Raw genomic sequence first — 27,724 nt, 5'->3', positions numbered from 1 at the left:
ACGGGAAACCTGGCAGACTATCGTTCCTCGCCTGCCAAGCCATTACAAAAGGGGAAGTACCATATGCAAATCAGGCTTGGCCCCACCCCCAAAAGAGAAAGTCCTGCCCAAACTGCTAGGTCACATCCCTTCTGCACGAGACCACAAGCATCCCCAGACATGTTTCAGCCATGTTGGGGAGTCATCAGTGAGGAGTAGATTGGGTCTCTAGGCCCTGCAGGCACGGGACCAACACCTGGGCAAACAATTCCCACTCGGGGTGACAAAAGCAAAACAAAAGAGGTGATGGCCGAAAGGTTTAGAATAAATCTTAACCTCAGGCATTGCTCTGGGCATCCCTCCAGACCATCGGTCTTTGCCTGCCAAGCCATTACAAAAGGGGAATGGCCATATGCAATTCAGGCTTAGCCCAACAACCAAAGGGGTAATCCTGCCCGAACTACTAGGTCACATCCCTTCTGCACAAAACCACACGCATCCCCAAACCTGCTTCAGCCTTGTTGGGGGTAATCAGTGAGGAGTAGCTTGGGTCTCTAGGCCAAGCAGGCACGGGGCCCTCATCTGGGCATACCCGTCCCACTCGAAGTGACAATAGCAAAACAAAAGAGGTGATGGCTGAAAGGTTTAGAATAAATCTTAACTTCAGGCATTGCTTTGAGCAACCCTGCAGACTATCGTTCCTCACCTGCCAAGCCATTACAAAAGGGGAAAGACCATATGCAAATCAGGCTTGGTCCCACCCCAAAAAGGGTTAGTCCTGCCCAAACTGCTAGATCACATTCCTTCTGCATGAGACCACAAGCATCCCCAGACATGTTCATGTTTCAGCCTTGTTGGGTGTCATCATTGAGGAGTAGCTTGGGTCTCTAGGCCCTGCAGGCACGGGACCCACGTCTGGGCATACCCGTCCCATTCGGGGTGACAAAGGCAAAACAAAAGAAGTGATGGCTCTAAAGTTTAGAATACATCTTAACCTCAGGCATTGCTCTGGGCAACCCTCCGACCATCGGTCTTCACCTGCCAAGCCATTACAAAAGGGGAAAGACTATATGCAAATCAGGCTTGGCCCCAACCCCAAAGGGGTAGTCCTGCCTGAATTGCTAGGTCACATCCCTTCAGCACGAGACCACAAGCATCCCCAGACATTTTTCAGCCTTGTTGGGCATCATCAGTGAGGAGTAGCTTGGGTCCCTAGGCCCTGCAGGCACGGGACCCACGTCTGGGCATACCAGTCCCATTCGGGGTGACAATAGCAAAACAAAATAGGAGAGGGCTGGAAGATTGAAAATACATCTTAACCTCAGGCATTGCTCCGGGCAACCCTGCAGACTATCGTTCCTCACCTGCCAAGCCATTACAAAAGGGGAAAGACCATATGAAAATCAGGCTTGGCCCCACCCCCAAAGGGGAAGTCATGCCCAAACTGCTAGGTCACATCGCTTTTGCACGAGACCATAAGCATCCGAGACATGTTCATGTTTCAGCCTTGTTGGGCATCATCAATCAGTAGCTTGGGTCTCTAGGCCCTGCAGGCACAGGACCCAAGTCTAGGCATACCCTTCACACTCTGGGTGACAATAGCAAAACAAAAGAGGTGATGGCTGGAATGTTTAGAATAAATCTTAACCTCAGGCATTGCTCTGGGCAACCCTACAGACCATCGTTCTTCGCCTGCCATGCCATTACAAAAGGGCTAAGATCATATGCAAATCAGGCTTGGCCCCACCCCCAAAGGGGTAGTCCTGCCTGAACTGCTTTGTAACAACCCTTCTGCACGAAACCACACGCATCCCAAAAATGTTTCAGCCTTGTTCAGGGTCATCAGTGAGGAGTAGCTTGGGTTTCTAGGACCTGCAGGCATGGAACCCAGGTCTGGGCACACCCGTCCCACTCAGGGTGACAATAGCAAAACAAAAAAAGGTGATGACTGGAAGATTTAGAATACATCTTAAGCTCAGGCATTTCTGTTGGCCACCGTACAGACCGACATCTTTGCCTGCCAAGCCATTACAAAAGGGGAAAGACCATATGCAAATCAGGTTTGGCCCCACCCTCAAAGGGATAGTCGTGCCCGAATCGCTAGGTCACATCCCTTCTGCATGAGACCACAAGCATCCCCAGACATGTTTCAGCATTGTTGGGCATCATCAGTGAGGAGTACCTTGGGTCTATAGGCCCTGCAGGCACGGGACTCACATCTGGGCATACCCGTCCCACTCGGGGTGACAATAACAAAACAAAAGAGATGATGGATGGAAGATTTAGAATAAATCTTAACCTCAGGCCTTGATCTGGGCAACCCTCCAGAACAACATTCTTCGCCTGCCAAGCCATTACAAAAGGGGAAAGACCATATGCAAAACATGCTTGGCTCCACCCCCAAAGGGGTAGTCCTGCCCAAAATGCTAGGTCACATCCCTTCTGCACGAGACCACAAGAATCCCCAGACATGTTTCAACCTTGTTGGGCATCATCATTAGTGAGGAGTAGCTTGGGTCTTTAGGCCCTGCAGGCACGGGACCCACAACTGGGCATACCCGTCCACTGGGGTGACAATAGCAAAATAAAAGAGGTGATGGCTGGAAGATTTAGAATAAATCTTAACCTCAGGCATTGCTCTGGGTAACCCTCCAGAACATTGTCCTTCGCCTGCCAAGCCACTCATTAAAAAAGGGGAAAGACCATATGCAAATCAGGCCTGGCCCCACCCCCATATGGGTAGTCCTGCCTGAACTGCTAGGTCACATCCCTTCTGCATGAGACCACAAGCATCCCCAGACATGTTCCAGCCTTGTTGATCGTCATCAGTGAGGAGTAGCTTGGGTCTCTAGGCATTGCAGGCACACGACCCACGTCTAGGCATACCCTCCCCACTCGGGGTGACAATAGCAAAACAAAATAGTGATGGCTGGAAGGTTTAGAATTAATCTTAACCTTAGGCTTTGCTCTGGAATAACCCTCCAGACCATCGTTCTTCGCTTGCCAAGCCATTACAAAAGGGGAAAGACCATATACAAATCAGGCTTGGCTCCAACCCAAAAGTGGTGGTCCTGCCCATACTGCTAGGTCATATCCCTTCTGCACAAGACCACAAGCATCCCCAGACATGTTTCAGCCTTGTTGGGCGTCATCAGTGAGGAGTAGCTTGGGTCTCTAGGCCCTGCAGGCACGGGCCAAATGTCTGGGCATACCCGTCCCACTCGAGGTGACAATAGCAAAACAAAAGAGGAGATGGCTGGAAGCTTTAGAATACATCATAACCTCAGGCATTGCTACGGGCAACCCGGCAGACCATCGTTCCTCGCCTGCCAAGCCATTACAAAAGGGGAAAGACCGCATGCAAATCAGGCTTGGCCCCACCCCCAAAAGAAAAAGTCCTGCCCAAACTGCTAGGTCACATCCCTTCTGCACGAGACCACAAGCATCCCCAGACATGTTTCAGCCATGTTGGGAGTCATCAGTGAGGAGTAGCTTGGGTCTCTAGGCCCTGCAGGCACGGGACAAACGTCTGGGCATACCCGTCCCACTCGAGGTGACAATAGCAAAACAAAAGAGGAGATGGCTGGAAGCTTTAGAATATATCTTAACCTCAGGCATTGCTACGGGAAACCCGGCAGACTATCGTTCCTCGCCTGCCAAGCCATTACAAAAGGGGAAATACCATATGCAAATCAGGCTTGGCCCCACCCCCAAAAGAGAAAGTCCTGCCCAAACTGCTAGGTCACATCCCTTCTGCACGAGACCACAAGCATCCCCAGACATGTTTCAGCCATGTTGGGGAGTCGTCAGTGAGGAGTAGCTTGGATCTCTAGGCCCTGCAGGCACGGGACCAACACCTGGGCAAACAATTCCCACTCGGGGTGACAAAAGCAAAACAAAAGAGATGATGGCCGAAAGGTTTAGAATAAATCTTAACCTCAGGCATTGCTCCGGGCATCCCTCCAGACCATCGGTCTTTGCCTGCCAAGCCATTACAAAAGGGGAATGGCCATATGCAATTCAGGCTTAGCCCAACACCCAAAGGGGTAATCCTGCCCGAACTGCTAGGTCACATCCCTTCTGCACAAAACCACACGCATCCCCAAACATGCTTCAGCCTTGTTGGGGGTAATCAGTGAGGAGTAGCTTGGGTCTCTAGGCCAAGCAGGCACGGGGCCCTCATCTGGGCATACCCGTCCCACTCGAAGTGACAATAGCAAAACAAAAGAGGTGATGGCTGAAAGGTTTAGAATAAATCTTAACTTCAGGCATTGCTTTGGGCAACCCTGCAGACTATCGTTCCTCACCTGCCAAGCCATTACAAAAGGGGAAAGACCATATGCAAATCAGGCTTGGTCCCACCCCAAAAAGGGTTAGTCCTGCCCAAACTGCTAGATCACATTCCTTCTGCATGAGACCACAAGCATCCCCAGACATGTTCATGTTTCAGCCTTGTTGGGTGTCATCATTGAGGAGTAGCTTGGGTCTCTAGGCCCTGCAGGCACGGGACCCACGTCTGGGCATACCCGTCCCATTCGGGGTGACAAAGGCAAAACAAAAGAAGTGATGGCTCTAAAGTTTAGAATACATCTTAACCTCAGGCATTGCTCTGGGCAACCCTCCAGACCATCGGTCTTCACCTGCCAAGCCATTACAAAAGGGGAAAGACCATATGCAAATCAGGCTTGGCCCCAACCCCAAAGGGGTAGTCCTGCCTGAATTGCTAGGTCACATCCCTTCAGCACGAGACCACAAGCATCCCCAGACATTTTTCAGCCTTGTTGGGCATCATCAGTGAGGAGTAGCTTGGGTCCCTATGCCCTGCAGGCACGGGACCCACGTCTGGGCATACCCGTCCCATTCGGGGTGACAATAGCAAAACAAAATAGGAGAGGGCTGGAAGATTGAGAATACATCTTAACTTCAGGCATTGCTCCGGGCAACCCTGCAGACTATCGTTCCTCACCTGCCAAGCCATTACAAAAAGGGAAAGACCATATGAAAATCAGGCTTGGCCCCACCCCCAAAGGGGAAGTCATGCCCAAACTGCTAGGTCACATCGCTTTTGCACGAGACCATAAGCATCCGAGACATGTTCATGTTTCAGCCTTGTTGGGCATCATCAATCAGTAGCTTGGGTCTCTAGGCCCTGCAGGCACAGGACCCAAGTCTAGGCATACCCTTCACACTCTGGGTGACAATAGCAAAACAAAAGAGGTGATGGCTGGCATGTTTAGAATAAATCTTAACCTCAGGCATTGCTCTGGGCAACCCTACAGACCATCGTTCTTCGCCTGCCATGCCATTACAAAAGGGCTAAGATCAAATGCAAATCAGGCTTGGCCCCACCCCCAAAGGGGTAGTCCTGCCTGAACTGCTTTGTCACAACCCTTCTGCACGAAACCACACGCATCCCAAAAATGTTTTAGCCTGTTGAGGGTCATCAGTGAGGAGTAGCTTGGGTTTCTAGGACCTGCAGGCACGGGACCCAGGTCTGGGCACACCCGTCCCACTCAGGGTGACAATAGCAAAACAAAAAAAGGTGATGACTGGAAGATTTAGAATACATCTTAAGCTCAGGCATTTCTGTTGGCCACCGTACAGACCGACATCTTTGCCTGCCAAGCCATTACAAAAGGGGAAAGACCATATGCAAATCAGGTTTGGCCCCACCCTCAAAGGGATAGTCGTGCCCGAATCGCTAGATCACATCCCTTCTGCATGAGACCACAAGCATCCCCAGACATGTTTCAGCATTGTTGGGCATCATCAGTGAGGAGTACCTTGGGTCTATAGGCCCTGCAGGCACGGGACTCACATCTGGGCATACCCGTCCCACTCGGGGTGACAATAACAAAACAAAAGAGATGATGGATGGAAGATTTAGAATAAATCTTAACCTCAGGCCTTGATCTGGGCAACCCTCCAGAACAACATTCTTCGCCTGCCAAGCCATTACAAAAGGGGAAAGACCATATGCAAAACATGCTTGGCTCCACCCCCAAAGGGGTAGTCCAGCCCAAAATGCTAGGTCACATCCCTTCTGCACGAGACCACAAGAATCCCCAGACATGTTTCAACCTTGTTGGGCATCATCTTTAGTGAGGAGTAGCTTGGGTCTTTAGGCCCTGCAGGCACGGGACCCACAACTGGGCATACCCGTCCACTGGGGTGACAATAGCAAAATAAAAGAGGTGATGGCTGGAAGATTTAGAATAAATCTTAACCTCAGGCATTGCTCTGGGTAACCCTCCAGAACATTGTCCTTCGCCTGCCAAGCCACTCATTAGAAAAGGGGAAAATGACATATGCAAATCAGGCTTGGCCCCACCCCCAAAGGGGTAGTCCTGCCAGAACTGCTAGGTCACATCCCTTCTGCACGAGACCACAAGCATCCCCAGACATGTTTCAGCCTTGTTGGGCATCATCATTGAGGAGTAGCTTGGGTCTCTAGGCCCTGCAGGCACAGGACCCACGTCTAGGCAAACCCACCCCACTCGGGGTGACAATAGCAAAACAAAATAGTGATGGCTGGAAGGTTTAGAATGAATCTTAACCTTAGGCATTGCTCTGGAATAACACTCCAGACCATCGTTCTTCACTTGCCAAGCCATTACAAAAGGGGAAAGACCATATACAAATCAGGCTTGGCTCCAACCCCAAAGGGGTGGTCCTGCCCAAACTGCTAGGTCATATCCCTTCTGCACAAGACCACAAGCATCCCCAGACATGTTTCAGCCTTGTTGGGTGTCATCAGTGAGGAGTAGCTTGGGTCTCTAGGCCCTGCAGGCATGGGACAAACGTCTGGGCATACCCATCCCACTCGGGCTGACAATAGCAAAACAAAAGAGGAGATGGCTGGAAGCTTTAGAATACATCTTAACATCAGGCATTGCTACGGGAAACCCGGCAGACCATCGTTCCTCGCCTGCCAAGCCATTACAAAAGGGGAAAGACCATATGCAAATCAAGCTTGGCCCCACCACCAAAAGAGAAAGTCCTGCCCAAACTGCTAGGTCACATCCCTGCTGCACGAGACCACAAGCATCCCCAGACATGTTTCAGCCTTGTTGGGGGTCAACAGTGAGGAGTAGCTTGGGTCTCTAGGCCAAGCAGGCATGGGGCCCTCATCTGGGCATAACCGCCCCACTCGGGGTGACAATAGCAAAACAAAAGAGGTGTTGGCTGGAAGATTTAGAATAAATCTTTACCTCTTGCGTTGCTTTGGGCAACCCTCCAGAACAATGCTCTTCACCTGCCAAGCCATTACAAAAGGGGAAGACCATATGCAAATCAGGCTTGGCCCCACCCCAAAAAAGGTTAGTCCTGCCCGAACTGCTAGGTCACATTCCTTCTGGATGAGACCACAAGCATCCCAAGACATGTTTCAGCCTTGTGGGGCATCATCAGTGAGGAGTAGCTTGGGTCTCTAGGCCCTGCAGGCACGGGCCCCACGTCTAGGCATACCCGTCCCACTCGGGGTGACAATAGCAAAACAAAAGAGGTGATGGCTGGAAAGTTTAGAATACATCTTATTCTCAGGCAAAGCTCTGGGCACCCATCCAGACCATCGTTCTTTGCCTGCCAAGCCATTACAAAAGGGGAAAGACCATATGCAAATCAGGCTTGGCCCCACCCCCAAAGGGGTAGTCCTGCCTGAACTGCTTTGTCACATCCCTTCTGCACGAGACCACACGCATCCCCAGAAATGTTGCAGCCTTGTTGCGGGTCATCAGTGAGGAGTAGCTTGGGTCTCTAGGACCTGCAGGCACGGGACCCACGTCTGGGCATACCCGTCCCACTCGGGGTGACCATAGCAAAACAAAAAAGGTGATGGCTAGAAGGTTTAGAATACATCTTAAGCTCAGGCATTTCTGTTGGCCACCCTACAGACCGACATCTTTGCCTGCCAAGCCATTACAAAGGGGAAAGACTATATGCATATCAGGCTTGGCCCACCCCCAAAGGGGTAGTTGTGCCCAAAACGCTAGGTCACATCCCTTCTGCACGAGACCACAAGCATCCCCAGACATGTTTCAGTCTTGTTGGGCATCATTTGTGAGGAGTAGCTTGGGTCTATAGGCCATGCAGGCACGGGACTCACATCTGAGCATACCCGTCCCACTCGGGGTGACAATAGCAAAACAAAAGAGATGATGGATGGAAGATTGAGTATAAATCTTAACCTCAGGCATTGCTCTGGGCAATCCTCCAGACCGACGTTCTTCGCCTGCCAAGCCATTACAAAAGGGGAAAGACCATATGCAAATCAGGCTTGGCTCCACCCCCAAAGGGGTGGTCCTGCCCAAACTGCTAGGTCACATCACTTCTGCACAAGACCATAAGCATCCCCAGACATGTTTCAGCCTTGTTGGGCATCATCAGTGAGGAGTAGCTTGGGTCTCTAGACCCTGCAGGCACGTGACCCACGTCTGGGCATACCCGTCCCACTCGGGGCGACAATAGCAAAACAAAAGAGGAGATGGATGGAAGGTTTAGAATACATCTTAACCTCAGGAATTGCTCTGGGCATCCCTCAATACCATCGTTCTTCGCCTGCCAAGCCATTACAAAAGGGAAGACGATATGCAAATCAGGCCTGGCCCCACCCCCAAAGGGGTAGTCCTGCCTGAACTGCTAGGTCACATCCCTTCTGCATTAGACCACAAGCATCCCCAGACATGTTTCAGTCTTGTTGGGCGTCATCAGTGAGAAGTAGCTTGGATCTCTAGGCCCTGCCAGTACGGGACCCACGTCTGGGCATACCCGTCCCAATCGGGGTGACATTAGCGAAACAAAAGAGGAGATAGCTGAAAGATTTGGAATAAATCTTAAACTCTGGCATTGCTCCAGGCAACCCTGCAGACCATCGTTACTCGCCTGCCAAGCCATTACAAAAGGGGAAAGACCATATGCAAATCTGGCTTGGCCCCAGCCCCAAAGGAGAAAGTCCTGCCCAAACTGCTAGGTCACATCCCTTCTGCACGAGACCACAAGCATTCCCAGACAGGTTTCAGCCTTGTTGGGTGTCATCAGTGAGGTGTATCTTGGGTCTCTAGGCCCCACAGGCACGGGACCCACATCTGGACATACCCGTCTCACTCGGGGTGAAAATAGCAAAACAAAAGAGTGATGGCTGGAAAGTTCAGAATAAGTCTTACCCTCAGGCATTGCTCTGGGCAACCCTCCAGACCATCGCTCTTTGCTTGCCAAGCCATTACAAAAGGGGAAAGACCATATGCAAATCAGGCTTGGTCCCACCCCCAAAGGGGTGGTCCTGGCCTAAACTGCCAGGTCACATCCCTTCTGCACGAGACCACAAGCATCCCCAGACATGTTTCAGCCTTGTTGGGCATCATCAGAGAGGAGTAGCTTGGCTTTCTAGGCCCTGCAGGCACGGGACCCACGTCTGGGCATACACGTCCCACTCGGGGTGACAATAGCAAAACAAAAGAGGAGATGACTGGAAGGTTTACAATACATCTTAACCTCAGGCATTGCTCCGGGCAACCCTGTAGACGATCGTTCCTCGCCTGCCAAGCCATTACAAAAAGGGAAAGACCACATGCAAATCAGGCTTGGCCCCACCCCCAAAGGGGTAGTCTTGCCAAAACTGCTAGGTCACATCCCTTCTGCACGAGACCACAAGCATCCCCAGACATGTTTCAGCCTTGTTGGGCGTCATCAGAGAGGAGTAGCTTGGGTCTCTAGGCCCTGCCGGCATTCGACCCACGTCTGGGCATACCCGTCCCACTCGGTGTGACAATAGGAAAACAAAATAGATGATGGCTGGAAGGTTTAGAATAAATCTTCACCTCAGGCATTGCTCTGGGCAGCCCTCCAGACCATCGTTCTTTGTCTGCAAAGCCATTACAAAAGGGAAAAAGACCATACGCAAATCAGGCCTGGCCACATCCCCAACAGGGTAGTCCTGCCTGAACTGGTAGGTCACATCCCTTCTGCATATGACTACAAGCATCCCCAGACACGTTTCAGTCTTGTTGGGTGTCATCAGTGAGGAGTAGCTTGGATCTCTCGGCCCTGCAGGCACGGGACCCACGTCTGGGCTTACCCGTCCCACTCGGGGTGACAACTGCAAAACAAAAGAGGTGATGGCTCTAAGGTTTTGAATACATCTTAACCTCAGGCATTGCTCCAGGCAACCCTGCAGATCATCGTTCCTCGCCTGCCAAGCCATTACAAAAGGGGAAAGACCATATGCAAATCAGGCTTGGCCACACCCCCAAAAGAGAAGTCCTGCCCAAACTGCTAAGTCACATCCCTTCTGCACAAGACCACAAGCATCCACAGACATGTATCAGCTTTGTTGGGCATCATCAGTGAGGAGTAGCTTGGGTCTCTAGGCCATGCAGGCACGGGACCCACATCTGGGCATACCCGTCCCACTCGGGGTGACAAAAGCAAAACAAAAGAGATGATAGCTGGAAGGTTTAGAATAAATCTAAACCTCAGGCATTGCTCTGGGCAACCCTCTAGACCATCGTTCTTCGCCAGAAAAGCCATTACAAAAGGGGAAAGACGATATGCAAATCAGGCCTGGCCACACCCCCAAAGGGGTATTCCTGCCTGAACTGCTAGGTCACATCCCTTCTGCATTAGACCACAAGCATCCCCAGACATGTGTCAGTCTTGTTGGGCATCATCAGTGAGAAGTAGCTTGGATCTCTAGGCCCTGCCAGCACAGGACCCACGTCTGGGCATACCCGTCCCACTCGGGGTGACATTAGCAAAACAAAAGAGGAGATAGCTGAAAGATTTGGAATGAATCTTAAACTCTGGCATTGCTCCAGGCAACCCTGCAGACCTTCGTTACTCGCCTGCCAAGCCATTACAAAAGGGGAAAGACCATATGCAAATCTGGCTTGGCCTCAGCCCCAAAGGAGAAGTCCTGCCCAAACTGCTAGGTCACATCCCTTCTGCACGAGACCACAAGCATTACCAGACAGGTTTCAGCCTTGTTGGGTGTCATCAGTGAGGTGTATCTTGGGTCTCTAGGCCCGGCAGGCACGGGACCCACATCTGGACATACCCGTCCCACTCAGGGTGACAATAGCAAAACAAAAGAGTGATGGCTGGAAAGTTTAGAATAAGTCTTAACCTCAGGCATTGCTCTGGGCAACCCTCCAGACCACCGCTTTTTGCTTGCCAAGCCATTACAAAAGGGGAAAGACCATATGCAAATCAGGCTTGGCCCCACCCCCAACGCGGTGGTCCTGCCCGAACTCCTAGGTCACATCCCTTCTGCACAAGACCACAAGCATCCCCAGACATGTTTCAGCCTTGTTGGGCGTCACCAGTGAGGAGTAGCTTGGCTCTCTAGGCCCTGCATGCACGGGACCCACGTCTGGGCATACACGTTCCACTTGGAGTGACAATAGGAAAACAAAAGAGGAGATGGCTGGACGGTTTACAATACATCTTAAACTCAAGCATTGCTCCGGACAACCCTGTAGACCATCGTTCCTCGCCTGCCAAGCCATTACACAAGGGAAAAGACCATATGCAAATCAGCCTTGGCCCCACCCCAAAGGGGTAGTCCTTCCTAAACTGCCAGGTCACATCCCTTCTGCACGAGACCACAAGCATCCCCAGACATGTTTCAGCCTTGTTGGGCATCATCAGAGAGGAGTAGCTTGGGTTTCTAGGCCCTGCAGGCACAGGACCCACGTCTGGGCATACCCGTCCCACTCGGGGTGACAAAAGCAAAACAAAAGAGATGATGGCTGGAAGGTTTAGAATAAATCTAAACCTCAGGCATTGCTCTGGGCAACCCTCTAGACCATCGTTCTTCGCCTGAAAAGCCATTACAAAAGGGGAAAGACGATATGCAAATCAGGCCTGGCCACACCCCCACCCCCAAAGGGGTAGTCCTGCCTGAACTGCTAGGTCACATCCCTTCTGCATTAGACCACAAGCATCCCCAGACATGTGTCAGTCTTTTTAGGCGTCACCGGTGAGAAGTAGCTTGGATCTCTAGGCCGTGCCAGCACGGGACCCACATCTGGGCATACCCGTCCCACTCGGGGTGACATTAGCAAAACAAAAGAGGAGATAGCTGAAAGATTTGGAATAAATCTTAAACTCTGGCATTGCTCCAGGCAACCCTGCACACCATCGTTACTCGCCTGCCAAGCCATTACAAAAGGGGAAAGACCATATGCAAATCTGGCTTGGCCCCAGCCCCAAAGGAGAAGTCCTGCCCAAACTGCTAGGTCACATCCCTTCTGCACGAGACCACAAGCATTCCCAGGCATGTGTCAGTCTTGTTGGGCGTCATCAGTGAGAAGTAGCTTGGATCCCTAGGCCCTGCCAGCACGGGACCCACATCTGGGCATACCCATCCCACTCGGGGTGACATTAGCAAAACAAAAGAGGAGATAGCTGAAAGATTTGGAATAAGTCTTAACCTCAGGCATTGCTCTGGGCAACCCTCCAGACCATCGCTCTTTGCTTGCCAAGCCATTACAAAAGGGGAAAGACCATATGCAAATCAGGCTTGGCCCCACCCCCAAAGGGGTGGTCCTGCCCGAACTCCTAGGTCACATCCCTTCTGCACAAAACCACAAGCATCCCCAGACACGTTTCAGCATTGTTGGGTGTCACCAGTGAGGAGTAGCTTGGCTCTCTAGGCCCTGCAGGCACGGGACCCACGTCTGGGCATACACGTCCCACTCGGAGTGACAATAGGAAAACAAAAGAGGAGATGGCTGGACGGTTTACAATACATCTTAAACTCAAGCATTGCTCCGGGAAACCCTGTAGACCATCGTTCCACGACTGCCAAGCCATTGCACAAGGGGAAAGACCATATGCAAATCAGCCTTGGCCCCACCCCAAAGGGGTAGACCTGACCAAACTGCCAGGTCACATCCCTTCTGCACGAGACCACAAGCATCCCCAGACATGTTTCAGCCTTGTTGGGCATCATCAGAGAGGAGTAGCTTGGGTTTCTAATCCCTGCAGGCACGGGACCCACGTCTGGGCATACCCGTCCCCTCGGGGTGACAATAGCAAAACAAAAGAAGTGATGGCTGGAAGGTTTAGAATAAATCTTAACCTTAGGCATTGCTAGGGCAACACTCCAGACCATCGTTCTTCACCTGCCAAGCCATTACAAATGGGGAAAGACCATATGCAAATCAGGTTTGGCCCCACCCCCAAAGGGGTAGTCATGCCCGAACTGCTAGGTCACATCGCTTCTGCATGAAACCAAAAGCATACTCAGACATTTTTCAGCCTTGTTGGCTGTCATCAGCGATGAGTAGCTTGAGTCTCTAGGCCCTGCAGGCACGCAACCCACGTCTGGGCACACCCGTCCCACTCGGAGTGACAAAAGCAAAACAAAAGAGATGATGGCTGGAAGGTTTAGAATAAATCTTAACCTCAGGCATTGCTCTAGGCAGCCCTCCAGACCATTGTTCTTTGCCTGAAAAGCCATTACAAAAGGGAAAAGACCATATGCAAATCAGGACTGGCCACACCCCCAACGGGGTAGTCCTGCCTGAACTGCTAGGTCACATCCCTTCTGCACGAGACCCCAAGCATCCCCAAACATGTTTCAGCCATGTTGGGCGTCATCAGTGAGGAGTAGCTTGGTTCTCTAGGCCTTGCAGGCACGGGACCCACGTCTGGGCATACCCGTCCCACTCGGGGTGACAATAGCAAAACAAACGAGTGATGGCTGGAAGGTTTAGAATAAGTCTTAACCTCAGGCATTGCTCTCGGCAACCCTCCAGACCATCGCTCTTTGCTTGCCAAGCCATTACAAAAGGGGAAGACCATATGCAAATCAGGCTTGGCCCCACCCCCAAAGGGATGGTCCTGCCCGAACTCCTAGATCACATCCCTTCTGCACAAGACCACAAGCATCCCCAGACATGTTTCAGCCTTGTTGGGCATCATCAGTGAGGAGAAGCTCGGCTCTCAAGGCCCTGCAGGCACGGGACCCACGTCTGGGCATACAAGTCCCACTCGGGGTGACAATAGCAAAACAAAAGAGGAGATGACTGGAAGGTTTACAATACATCTTAACCTCAAGCATTGCTCCGGGCAACCCTGTAGACCATCGTTCCTCGCCTGCCAAGCCATTACAAAAAGGGAAAGACCACATGCAAATCAGGCTTGGCCCCACCCCCAAAGGGGTACTCTTGCCAAAACTGCTAGGTCACATCCCTTCTGCACGAGACCACAAGCCTCCCCAGACATGTTTCAGCCTCGTTGGGCGTCATCAGAGAGGAGTAGCTTGGGTCTCTAGGCCCTGCCAGCACGGGACCCACGTCTGGGCATACCCTTCCCACTCGGGGTGGCATTAGCAAAACAAAAGAGGAGATAGCTGAAAGATTTGGAATAAATCTTAAACTCTGGCATTGCTCCAGGCAACCCTGCAGACCATCATTACTCGCCTGCCAAGCCATTACAAAAGGGGAAAGACCATATGCAAATCTGGCTTGGCCCCAGCCCCAAAGGAGAAGTCCTGCCCAAACTGCTAGGTCACATCCCTTCTGCACGAGACCACAAGCATTCCCAGACAGGTTTCAGCCTTGTTGGGTGTCATCAGTGAGGTGTATCTTGGGTCTCTAGGCCCTGCAGGCACGGGACCCACATCTGGACATACCCGTCTCACTCGGGGTGACAATAGCAAAACAAAAGAGTGATGGCTGGAAAGTTTAGAATAAGTCTTAACCTCAGGCATTGCTCTGGGCAACCCTCCAGACCATTGCTCTTTGCTTGCCAAGCCATTACAAAAGGGGAAAGACCATATGCAAATCAGGCTTGGCCCCACCCCCAAAGGGGTGTCCTGCCAAAACTCCTAGGTCACATCCCTTCTGCACAAGACCACAAGCATCCCCAGACATGTTTCAGCCTTGTTGGGCGTCACCAGTGAGGAGTAGCTTGGCTCTCTAGGCCCTGCAGGCACGGGACCCACGTCTGGGCATACACGTCCCACTCGGAGTGACAATAGGAAAACAAAAGAGGAGATGGCTGGACGATTTACAATACATCTTAAACTCAAGCATTGCTCCGGGCAACCCTGTAGACCATCGTTCTTCACCTGCCAAGCCATTACAAATGGGGAAAGACCATATGCAAATCAGGTTTGGCCCCACCCCCAAAGGGGTAGTCATGCCAGAACTGCTAGGTCACATCGCTTCTGCATGAAACCAAAAGCATACTCAGCCTTGTTGGGTGTCATCAGCGATGAGTAGCTTGAGTCTCTAGCCCTGCAGGCACGCAACCCACGTCTGGGCATACCCGTCCCACTCGGAGTGACAAAAGCAAAACAAAACAGATGATGGCTGGAAGGTTTAGAATAAATCTTAACCTCAGGCATTGCTCTGTGCAGCCCTCCAGACCATTGTTCTTTGCCTGAAAAGCCATTACAAAAGGGAAAAGACCATATGCAAATCAGGACTGGCCACACCCCCAAAGGGGTAGTCCTGCCTGAACTGCTAGGTCACATCCCTTCTGCATGAGACCACAAGCATCCCCAGACATGTTTCAGTCTTGTTGGGCGTCATCAGTGAGGAGTAGCTTGGATCTCTAGGCCCTGCAGGCACGGGACCCACGTCTGGGCATACCCGTCCCACTCGGGGTGACAACAGCAAAACAAAAGAGGTGATGGCTCTAAGGTTTTGAATACATCTTAACCTCAGGCATTGCTCAAGGCAACCCTGCAGACCATCGTTCCTTGCCTGCCAAGCCATTATAAAAGGGGAAAGACCATATGCAAATCAGGCTTGGCCCCACCCCCAAAGAAGAAGTCCTGCCCAAACTGCTAGGTCACATCCCTTCTGCAAAAGACCACAAGCATCCACAGACATGTATCAGCCTTGTTGGGTGTCATCAGTGAGGAGTAGCTTGGGTCTCTAGGCCCTGCAGGAACGGTACCCACATCTGGGCATACCCGTCCCCACTCGGGGTGACAATAGCAAAACAAAAGAGGAAATGGCTGGAAGGTTCAGAATACATCATAATGTCAGGCATTGCTCTGGGCCACTCTCCAGACCGACGTTCTTAGCCTGCCAAGCCATTACAAAAGGGGAAAGAACATATGCAAATCAGGCTTGGCCCCACCCCCAAAGAAGAAGTCCTGCCCAAACTGCTGGGTCACATCCCTTCTGCACGAGACCACACACATCCCCAGACATGTTTCAGCCTTGTTGGGGGTCATCAGTGAGGAATAGCTTGGGTCTCTAGGCCCTGCAAGCACGGGACCCATGCCTGGGCATACCCGTCCCACTTGGGGTGACAGTAGCAAAACAAAAGAGGAGATGGCTGGAAGTTTCAGAATACATCTTAATGTCAGGCATTGCTCTGGGCCACTCTCCAGACCGACGTTCTTAGCCTGCCAAGCCATTAGAAAAGGGGAATGACAATATGCAAATCAGGCTTTTCTCCACCTCCAAAGGGGAAGTCCTGTCCCAATTGCTAGGTCACATCCCTTCTGCACGAGACCCCAAGCATCCCCAAACATGTTTCAGCCATGTTGGGCGTCATCAGTGAGGAGTAGCTTGGTTCTCTAGGCCTTGCAGGCACGGGACCCACGTCTGGGCATACCCGTCCCACTCGGGGTGACAATAGCAAAACAAACGAGTGATGGCTGGAAGGTTTAGAATAAGTCTTAACCTCAGGCATTGCTCTCGGCAACCCTCCAGACCATCGCTCTTTGCTTACCAAGCCATTACAAAAGGGGAAGACCATATGCAAATCAGGCTTGGCCCCACCCCCAAAGGGATGTTCCTGCCCGAACTCCTAGGTCACATCCCTTCTGCACAAGACCACAAGCACCCCCAGACATGTTTCAGCCTTGTTGGGGGTCATCAGTGAGGAGTAGCTCGGCACTCTAGGCCTTGCAGGCACGGGACCCACGTCTGGGCATACACGTCCCACTCGGGGTGACAATAGCAAAACAAAAGAGGAGATGACTGGAAGGTTTACAATACATCTTAACCTCAAGCATTGCTCCGGGCAACCCTGTAGACCATCGTTCCTCGCCTGCCAAGCGATTACAAAAAGGGAAAGACCATATGCAAATCAGGCTTGGGCCCACCCCCAAAGGGGTAGTCTTGCCCAAACTGCTAGGTCACATCCCTTCTGCACGAGACCACAAGCATCCCCAGACATGTTTCAGCCTCGTTGGGCGTCATCAGAGAGGAGTAGCTTGGGTCGCTAGGCCCTACCGGCATTCGACCCACGTCTGGGCATAACCGTCCCACTCGGTGTGACAATAGCAAAACAAAATAGATGATGGCTGGAAGGTTTAGAATAAATCTTCACCTCAGGCATTGCTCTGGGCAGCCGTCCTGACCATCGTTCTTTGCCTGCAAAGCCATTACAAAAGGGTAAAAGACCATGCGCAAATCAGGCCTGGCCACAACCACAACAGGGTAGTCCTGCCTGAACTGGTAGGTTACATCCCTTCTGCATATGACTACAAGCATCCCCAGACATGTTTCAGTCTTGTTGGGCGTCATCAGTGAGGAGTAGCTTGGATCTCTCTGCCCTGCAGGCACGGGACCCACGTCTGGGCTTACTCGTCCCACTCGGGGTGACAACAGCAAAACGAAAGAGGTGATGGCTCTAAGCTTTTGAATACATCTTAACCTCAGGCATTGCTCCAGGCAACCCTGCAGATCATCGTTCCTCGCCTGCCAAGCCATTACAAAAGGGGAAAGACTATATGCAAATCAGGCTTGGCCCCACCCCCAAAGGAGAAGTCCTGCCCAAACTGCTAGGTCACATCCCTTCTGCACAAGACCACAAGCATCCACAGACATGTATCAGCCTTGTTGGGCATCATCAGTGAGGAGCAGCTTGGGTCTCTAGGCCATGCAGGCACGGGACCCACATCTGGGCATACCCGTCCCACTCGGGGTGACAAAAGCAAAACAAAAGAGATGATGGCTGGAAGGTTTAGAATAAATCTAAACCTCAGGCATTGCTCTGGGCAACCCTCTAGACCATCGTTCTTCGCCTGAAAAGCCATTACAAAAGGGGAAAGACGATATGCAAATCAGGCCTGGCCACACCCCCACCCCCAAAGGGGTAGTCCTGCCTGAACTGCTAGGTCACATCCCTTCTGCATTAGACCACAAGCATCCCCAGACATGTGTCAGTCTTTTTAGGCGTCACCGGTGAGAAGTAGCTTGGATCTCTTGGCCCTGCCAGCACGGGACCCACATCTGGGCATACCCGTCCCACTCGGGGTGACATTAGCAAAACAAAAGAGGAGATAGCTGAAAGATTTGGAATAAATCTTAAACTCTGGCATTGCTCCAGGCAACCCTGCACACCATCGTTACTCGCCTGCCAAGCCATTACAAAAGGGGAAAGACCATATGCAAATCTGGCTTGGCCCCAGCCCCAAAGGAGAAGTCCTGCCCAAACTGCTAGGTCACATCCCTTCTGCACGAGACCACAAGCATTCCCAGGCATGTGTCAGTCTTGTTGGGCGTCATCAGTGAGAAGTAGCTTGGATCCCTAGGCCCTGCCAGCACGGGACCCACATCTGGGCATACCCATCCCACTCGGGGTGACATTAGCAAAACAAAAGAGGAGATAGCTGAAAGATTTGGAATAAGTCTTAACCTCAGGCATTGCTCTGGTCAACCCTCCAGACCATCGCTCTTTGCTTGCCAAGCCATTACAAAAGGGGAAAGACCATATGCAAATCAGGCTTGGCCCCACCCCCAAAGGGGTGGTCCTGCCCGAACTCCTAGGTCACATCCCTTCTGCACAAAACCACAAGCATCCCCAGACATGTTTCAGCCTTGTTGGGTGTCACCAGTGAGGAGTAGCTTGGCTCTCTAGGCCCTGCAGGCACGGGACCCACGTCTGGGCATACACGTCCCACTCGGAGTGACAATAGGAAAACAAAAGAGTAGATGGCTGGACGGTTTACAATACATCTTAAACTCAAGCATTGCTCCGGGAAACCCTGTAGACCATCGTTCCACGCCTGCCAAGCCATTACACAAGGGGAAAGACCATATGCAAATCAGCCTTGGCCCCACCCCAAAGGGGTAGTCCTGACCAAACTGCCAGGTCACATCCCTTCTGCACGAGACCACAAACATCCCCAGACATGTTTCAGCCTTGTTGGGCATCATCAGAGAGGAGTAGCTTGGGTTTCTAATCCCTGCAGGCACGGGACCCACGTCTGGGCATACCCGTCCCCTCGGGGTGACAATAGCAAAACAAAAGAAGTGATGGCTGGAAGGTTTAGAATAAATCTTAACCTTAGGCATTGCTAGGGCAACCCTCCAGACCATCGTTCTTCACCTGCCAAGCCATTACAAATGGGGAAAGACCATATGCAAATCAGGTTTGGCCCCATCCCCAAAGGGGTAGTCATGCCCGAACTGCTAGGTCACATCGCTTCTGCATGAAACCAAAAGCATACTCAGACATTTTTCAGCCTTGTTGGCTGTCATCAGCGATGAGTAGCTTGAGTCTCTAGGCCCTGCAGGCACGCAACCCACGTCTGGGCACACCCGTCCCACTCGGAGTGACAAAAGCAAAACAAAAGAGATGATGGCTGGAAGGTTTAGAATAAATCTTAACCTCAGGCATTGCTCTAGGCAGCCCTCCAGACCATCGTTCTTTGCCTGAAAAGCCATTACAAAAGGGAAAAGACCATATGCAAATCAGGACTGGCCACACCCCCAACGGGGTAGTCCTGCCTGAACTGCTAGGTCACATCCCTTCTGCACGAGACCCCAAGCATCCCCAAACATGTTTCAGCCATGTTGGGCGTCATCAGTGAGGAGTAGCTTGGTTCTCTAGGCCTTGCAGGCACGGGACCCACGTCTGGGCATACCCGTCCCACTCGGGGTGACAATAGCAAAACAAACGAGTGATGGCTGGAAGGTTTAGAATAAGTCTTAACCTCAGGCATTGCTCTCGGCAACCCTCCAGACCATCGCTCTTTGCTTGCCAAGCCATTACAAAAGGGGAAGACCATATGCAAATCAGGCTTGGCCCCACCCCCAAAGGGATGGTCCTGCCCGAACTCCTAGGTCACATCCCTTCTGCACAAGACCACAAGCATCCCCAGACATAATTCAGCCTTGTTGGGCATCATCAGTGAGGAGAAGCTCGGCTCTCAAGGCCCTGCAGGCACGGGACCCACGTCTGGGCATACAAGTCCCACTCTGGGTGACAATAGCAAAACAAAAGAGGAGATGACTGGAAGGTTTACAATACATCTTAACCTCAAGCATTGCTCCGGGCAACCCTGTAGACCATCGTTCCTCGCCTGCCAAGCCATTACAAAAAGGGAAAGACCACATGCAAATCAGGCTTGGCCCCACCCCCAAAGGGGTACTCTTGCCAAAACTGCTAGGTCACATCCCTTCTGCACGAGACCACAAGCATCCCCAGACATGTTTCAGCCTCGTTGGGCGTCATCAGAGAGGAGTAGCTTGGGTCTCTAGGCCCTACCGGCATTCGACCCACGTCTGGGCATACCCGTCCCACTCGGTGTGACAATAGCAAAACAAAATAGATGATGGCTGGAAGGATTAGAATAAATCTTCACCTCAGGCAATGCTCTGGGCAGCCGTCCTGACCATCGTTCTTCGCCTGAAAAGCCATTACAAAAGGGGAAAGACGATATGCAAATCAGGCCTGGGCACACCCCCAAAGGGGTAGTCCTGCCTGAACTGCTAGGTCACATCCCTTCTGCATTAGACCACAAGCATCCCCAGACATGTGTCAGTCTTGTTGGGCGTCATCAGTGAGAAGTAGCTTAGATCTCTAGGCCCTGCCAGCACGGGACCCACGTCTGGGCATACCCTTCCCACTCAGGGTGGCATTAGCAAAACAAAAGAGGAGATAGCTGAAAGATTTGGAATAAATCTTAAACTCTGGCATTGCTCCAGGCAACCCTGCAGACCTTCGTTACTCGCCTGCCAAGCCATTACAAAAGGGGAAAGACCATATGCAAATCTGGCTTGGCCCCAGCCCCAAAGGAGAAGTCCTGCCCAAACTGCTAGGTCACATCCCTTCTGCACGAGACCACAAGCATTCCCAGACAGGTTTCAGCCTTGTTGGGTGTCATCAGTGAGGTGTATCTTGGGTCTCTAGGCCCTGCAGGCACGGGACCCACATCTGGACATACCCGTCTCACTCGGGGTGACAATAGCAAAACAAAAGAGTGATGGCTGGAAAGTTTAGAATAAGTCTTAACCTCAGGCATTGCTCTGGGCAACCCTCCAGACCATTGCTTTTTGCTTGCCAAGCCATTACAAAAGGGGAAAGACCATATGCAAATCAGGCTTGGCCCCACCCCCAAAGGGGTGTCCTGCCCAAACTCCTAGGTCACATCCCTTCTGCACAAGACCACAAGCATCCCCAGACATGTTTCAGCCTTGTTGGGCGTCACCAGTGAGGAGTAGCTTGGCTCTCTAGGCCCTGCAGGCACGGGACCCACGTCTGGGCATACACGTCCCACTCGGAGTGACAATAGGAAAACAAAAGAGGAGATGGCTGGACGATTTACAATACATCTTAAATCAAGCATTGCTCCGGGCAACCCTGTAGACCATCGTTCTTCACCTGCCAATCCGTTACAAATGGGGAAAGACCATATGCAAATCAGGTTTGGCCCCACCCCCAAAGGGGTAGTCATGCCCGAACTGCTAGGTCACATCGCTTCTGCATGAAACCAAAAGCATACTCAGCCTTGTTGGGTGTCATCAGCGATGAGTAGCTTGAGTCTCTAGGTCCTGCAGGCACGCAACCCACGTCTGGGCATACCCGTCCCACTCGGAGTGACAAAATCAAAACAAAACAGATGATGGCTGGAAGGTTTAGAATAAATCTTAACCTCAGGCATTGCTCTGTGCAGCCCTCCAGACCATTGTTCTTTGCCTGAAAAGCCATTACAAAAGGGAAAAGACCATATGCAAATCAGGACTGGCCACACCCCCAACGGGGTAGTCCTGCCTGAACTGCTAGGTCACATCCCTTCTGCATGAGACCACAAGCATCCCCAGACATGTTTCAGTCTTGTTGGGCGTCATCAGTGAGGAGTAGCTTGGATCTCTAGGCCCTGCAGGCACGGGACCCACGTCTGGGCATACCCGTCCCACTCGGGGTGACAACAGCAAAAAAAAAAAGAGGTGATGGCTCTAAGGTTTTGAATACATCGTAACCTCAGGCATTGCTCCAGGCAACCCTGCAGACCATCGTTCCTTGCCTGCCAAGCCATTACAAAAGGGGAAAGACCATATGCAAATCAAGCTTGGCCCCACCCCAAAGGAGAAGTCCTGCCCAAACTGCTAGGTCACATCCCTTCTGCACAAGACCACAAGCATCCACAGATATGTATCAGCCTTGTTGGGCATCATCAGTGAGGAGTAGCTTGGGTCTCTAGGCCCTGCAGGCATGGGACCCACATCTGGGCATACCCGTCCCCACTCGGGGTGACAATAGCAAAACAAAAGAGGAGATGGCTGGAAGGTTTAGAATACATCTTAATGTCAGGCATTGCTCTGGGCCACTCTCCAGACCGACGTTCTTAGCCTTACCAAGCCATTACAAAAGGGGAAAGAACATATGCAAATCAGGCTTGGCCCCAACTCCAAAGGGGTAGTCCTGCCCAAACTGCTGGGTCACATCCCTTCTGCACGAGACCACACACATCCCCAGACATGTTTCAGCCTTGTTGGGGGTCATCAGTGAAGAGTAGCTTGGGTCTCTAGGCCCTGCAGGCACGGGACCCATGCCTGGGCATACTCGTCCCACTTGGGGTGACAGTAGTAAAACGAAAGAGGTGATAGCTGGAAGATTTACAATAAATCTTAACTTCAGGCATTGCTCTGGGTAACCCTCCAGACCACCGGTCTTCACCTGCCACGCCGTTAGAAAAGGGGATTGACAATATGAAAATCAGGCTTTTCCCCACCTCCAAAGGGGAAGTTTTGTCCGAATTGCTAGGTCACATCCCTTCTGCACGAGACCCCATGCATCCCCAAATATGTTTCAGCCTTGTTGGGCGTCATCAGTGAGGAGTAGCTTGGTTCTCTAGGCCTTGCAGGCACGGGACCCACGTCTGGGCATACCCATCCCACTCGGGGTGACAAAAGCAAAACAAAAGAGGAGATGACTGGAAGGTTTCCAATATATCTTAATGTCATGCATTGCTCTGGGCCACTCTTCAGACCGACGTTCTTAGCCTGCCAAGCCATTACAAAAGGGGAAAGAACATATGCAAATCAGGCTTGGCCCCAACCCCAAAGGGGTAGTCCTGCCCAAACTGCTAGGTCACATCCCTTCTGCACGAGACCACACACATCCCCAGACATGTTTCAGCTTTGTTGGGGGTCATCAGTGAGGAGTAGCTTGGTCGCTAGGCCCTGCAGGCACGCAACCCACGTCTGGGCATACCCGTCCAACTCGGGGTGACAAAAGCAAAACAAAAGAGGAGATGACTGGAAGGTTTACAATACATCTTAACCTCAAGCATTGCTCCGGGCAACCCTGTAGACCATCGTTCCTCGCCTGCCAAGCCATTACAAAAAGGGAAAGACCACATGCAAATCAGGCTTGGCCCCACCCCCAAAGGGGTAGTCTTGCCAAAACTGCTAGGTCACATCCCTTCTGCACGAGACCACAAGCATCCCCAGACATGTTTCAGCCTCGTTGGGCGTCATCAGAGAGGAGTGGCTTGGGTCTCTAGGCCCTGCCGGCATTCGACCCACGTCTGGGCATACCCGTCCCACTCGGTGTAACAATAGCAAAACAAAATAGATGATGGCTGGAAGGTTTAGAATAAATCTTCACCTCAGGCATTGCTCTGGGCAGCCCTCCAGACCATCGTTCTTTGCCTGCAAAGCCATTACAAAAGGGAAAAAGACCATACGCAAATCAGGCCTGGCCACAACCCCAACAGGGTAGTCCTGCCTGAACTGGTAGGTCACATCCCTTCTGCATATGACTACAAGCATCCCCAGACATGTTTCAGTCTTGTTGGGCGTCATCAGTGAGGAGTAGCTTGGATCTCTCGGCCCTGCAGGCACGGGACCCATGTCTCGGCTTACCCGTCCCACTCTGGGTGACAACAGCAAAACAAAAGAGGTGATGGCTCTAAGGTTTTGAATACATCTTAACCTCAGGCATTGCTCCAGGCAACCCTGCAGATCATCGTTCCTCGCCTGCCAAGCCATTACAAAAGGGGAAAAGCCATATGCAAATCAGGCTTGGCCCCACCCCCAAAGGAGAAGTCCTGCCCAAACTGCTAGGTCACATCCCTTCTGCACAAGACCACAAGCATCCACAGACATGTATCAGCCTTGTTGGGCATCATCAGTGAGGAGTAGCTTGGGTCTCTCGGCCATGCAGGCACGGGACCCACATCTGGGCATTCCCGTCCCACTCGGGGTGACAAAAGCAAAACAAAAGAGATGATGGCTGGAAGGTTTAGAATAAATCTTAACCTCGGGCATTGCTCTGGGCAGCCCTCCAGACCATCGTTCTTTGCCTGCAAAGCCATCACAAAAGGGAAAAGACCATATGCAAATCAGGACTGGCCACACCCCCAACGGGGTTGTCCTGCCTGAACTGCTAGGTCACATCCCTTCTGCATGAGACCACAAGCATCCCCAGACATGTTTCAGTCTTGTTGGGCGTCATCAGTGAGGAGTAGCTTGGATCTCTAGGCCCTGCAGGCACGGGACCCACGTCTGGGCATACCCGTCCCACTCGGGGTGACAACAGCAAAACAAAAGAGGTGATGGCTCTAAGGTTTTGAATAAATATTAACCTCAGGCATTGCTCTGGGCAACCCTCCAGACCATTGTTCTTTGCCTGCTAAGCCATTACAAAAGGGAAAAGACCATGTTCAAATCAGGCCTGGCCACACCCCCAATAGGGTAGTCCTGCCTGAACTGCTAGGTCACATCCCTTCTGCATGAGACCACAAGCATCCCCAGACATTTTTCAGTCTTGTTGGGGGTCATCTGTGAGGAGTAGCTTGGGTCTCTAGGCCAAGCAGGCACGGGCCCTCATCTGGGCATACCCGTCCCATTTGGTGTGACAATAGCAAAACAAAATAGATGATGGCTGGAAGGTTTAGAATACATCTTCACCTCAGGCATTGCTCTGGGCAGCCCTCCAGACCATCGTTCTTTGCTTGCAAAGCCATTACAAAAGGGAAAAAGACCATACTCAAATCAGGCCTGGCCACAACCCCAACAGGGTAGTCCTGCCTGAACTGGTAGGTCACATCCCTTCTGCATATGACTACAAGCATCCCCAGACATGTTTCAATCTTTTTGGGCGTCATCAGTGAGGAGTAGCTTGGATCTCTCGGCCCTGCAGGCATGGGACCCACGTCCGGGCTTACCCGCCCCACTCGGGGTGACAACAGCAAAACAAAAGAGGTGATGGCTCTAAGGTTTTGAATACATCTTAACCTCATGCATTGCTCCAGGGAGCCCTGCAGATCATCGTTCCTCGCCTGCCAAGCCATTACAAAAGGGGAAAGACCATATGCAAATCAGGCTTGGCCCCACCCCCAAAGGAGAAGTCCTGCCCAAACTGCTAGGTCACCTCCCTTCTGCACAAGACCACAAGCATCCACAGACATGTATCAGCCTTGTTGGGCATCATCAGTGAGGAGTAGCATGGGTCTCTCGGCCATGCAGGCACGGGACCCACATCTGGGCATACCCGTCCCACTCGGGGTGACAAAAGCAAAACAAAAGAGATGATGGCTGGAAGGTTTAGAATAAATCTTAACCTCGGGCATTGCTCTGGGCAGCCCTCCAGACCATCGTTCTTTGCCTGCAAAGCCATTACAAAAGGGAAAAGACCATATGCAAATCAGGACTGGCCACACCCCCAACGGGGTAGTCCTGCCTGAACTGCTAGGTCACATCCCTTCTGCATGAGACCACAAGCATCCCCAGACATGTTTCAGTCTTGTTGGGCGTCATCAGTGAGGAGTAGCTTGGATCTCTAGGCCCTGCAGGCACGGGACCCACGTCTGGGCATACCCGTCCCACTCGGTGTCTCTCTTGATGCCATGCCTGACTCACAAATTACAAATGAAAAATAACCAACAAATGATATGAATAAAGACAGCAGTTAACCATTATGATCTCTCATTAATCATATGCTGAGTTCCTGGACATTACTCAAATAACATTCCTCTTCATCCATTGTAACACGAGTCTTAAAGCTTAAATCAATCTGCCTTGGTGTGTTTGATTTGGATATTAGAATATGTTTCGTTAATGCATGAGAAGTGAAGGCTTTTCCCCGAGATGGCAAAATTCTATTATAGAATGAAATTTAGAAAAAATGCATCATCAATTAAAATACTGGCTTATTTTCACACTGCCTAACTTGTTGGTTGTCATTACAAGTTTGCCGATATCCTGGCAGTAAATCCACCAGGATACCAGCAAACTGTATTACCGTTTCCGGCACTCGTCCTGTTGGAATTGCCACCAGATTCCCAGTGCCGGTGGGACAGTGTAAATCCCCATTAATAAGTCCCATAGGACTCCATTTGGGGATTTGCCTGTATTACCGGCACTGGTAATACTGGTGCAGGTAATACAGGCTATTTTTGCTGATAGGGTGGAGGAATGTAGGGTTGTGGAATTACTTCCAGCCAACTTGTAATGAGGCCCTTAATTGTTTGATGTGAAGCCCAGATGCTGAATTTGTTTTTCTGTGTCTGGAAGTTGTGCAGTGATTATTCATTAGTGGGGGTTAACATTTAAACAGGGATACGTGACAAGACAAATGGAATCCCCTTTGCCTGTACACATGTTTACATTAATTAATTGTATATTGAAATTGAACAGGGTTACATTTCCGTTAAGGTGGTATAGAATTGGCAATGATTGACCTCCCTTAGAAATGTTAGGCTATCTGGGGCAAGCTAGAGCAGAACTGGCATCAGTGATGGGTTGAGCAGCTTAAGATGAGTATGGGGAGCACTATATAGCATTGCCATGCATTAAGGTTTATTTAAAAGACACAGATTAATTCAAGTGGATCAGAAAAAGATAAAGCAGGGTAAACAGACATTCTTTGGAAACAAGGGCAAAAGAAGAGCATGACAAGGATGGATTTTTCAAAATGGCACGCTCAGTGAATGGGTCAAATGTGCAAAGAGAGGCATGCAGAAGAATATTTAAAGGCGGTCAGATTGGGCTATGACCTGGTGCATTCATTCTCCACAGTTTCACATTTCCGAACCCATTGTACGTTTTGTCCACCTCCAATAATGCACTAGTTTGTATTAAATTGTAAATCATAAACGCCAGAACACAAATATCAAAAGACATCTCTTTTGTATTGATTTCTGCAATTCCGAGTAACCCAGCCTGGAAAAAAAAGCTGATAAAATGTCCGGTACCACCGGCTCCAGCTGAGTTACTCGGAGTCTGCGGTAGGGTTGACATGCCGGTAGTTCAGGCCCCCACCGGCAGACAATTCATTAAAGCACTGACACTGTTGCTTCAGTGGTTCCCATTCCATGAAGTCCCTGTGGCAGGCACCTGTAATCTCCAGGTAACACTGGGATATCAGGTGCCGGTAACGGTAATGGGAGTCTGCCAATAACCTGCCCTGGCAGGTTACCAGCAGTCTCATAATGAGGGCCATATGTCTCTGCGGCACTGCTATAAACCAAAGAAGGCATTCTTGAAAATCAACGCCTCAAAACTAATCAATGATCAAAGTCATCTATATGTATTACAAGCAC

The sequence above is a fragment of the Ambystoma mexicanum genome, chromosome 2p, assembly GCF_040938575.1.
Source record: "Ambystoma mexicanum isolate Mex_15411 chromosome 2p, UKY_AmexF1_1, whole genome shotgun sequence".
NCBI classification, from domain to species: Eukaryota; Metazoa; Chordata; class Amphibia; order Caudata; family Ambystomatidae; genus Ambystoma; species Ambystoma mexicanum.
Note: the sequence above shows the minus strand (reverse complement) of the source record.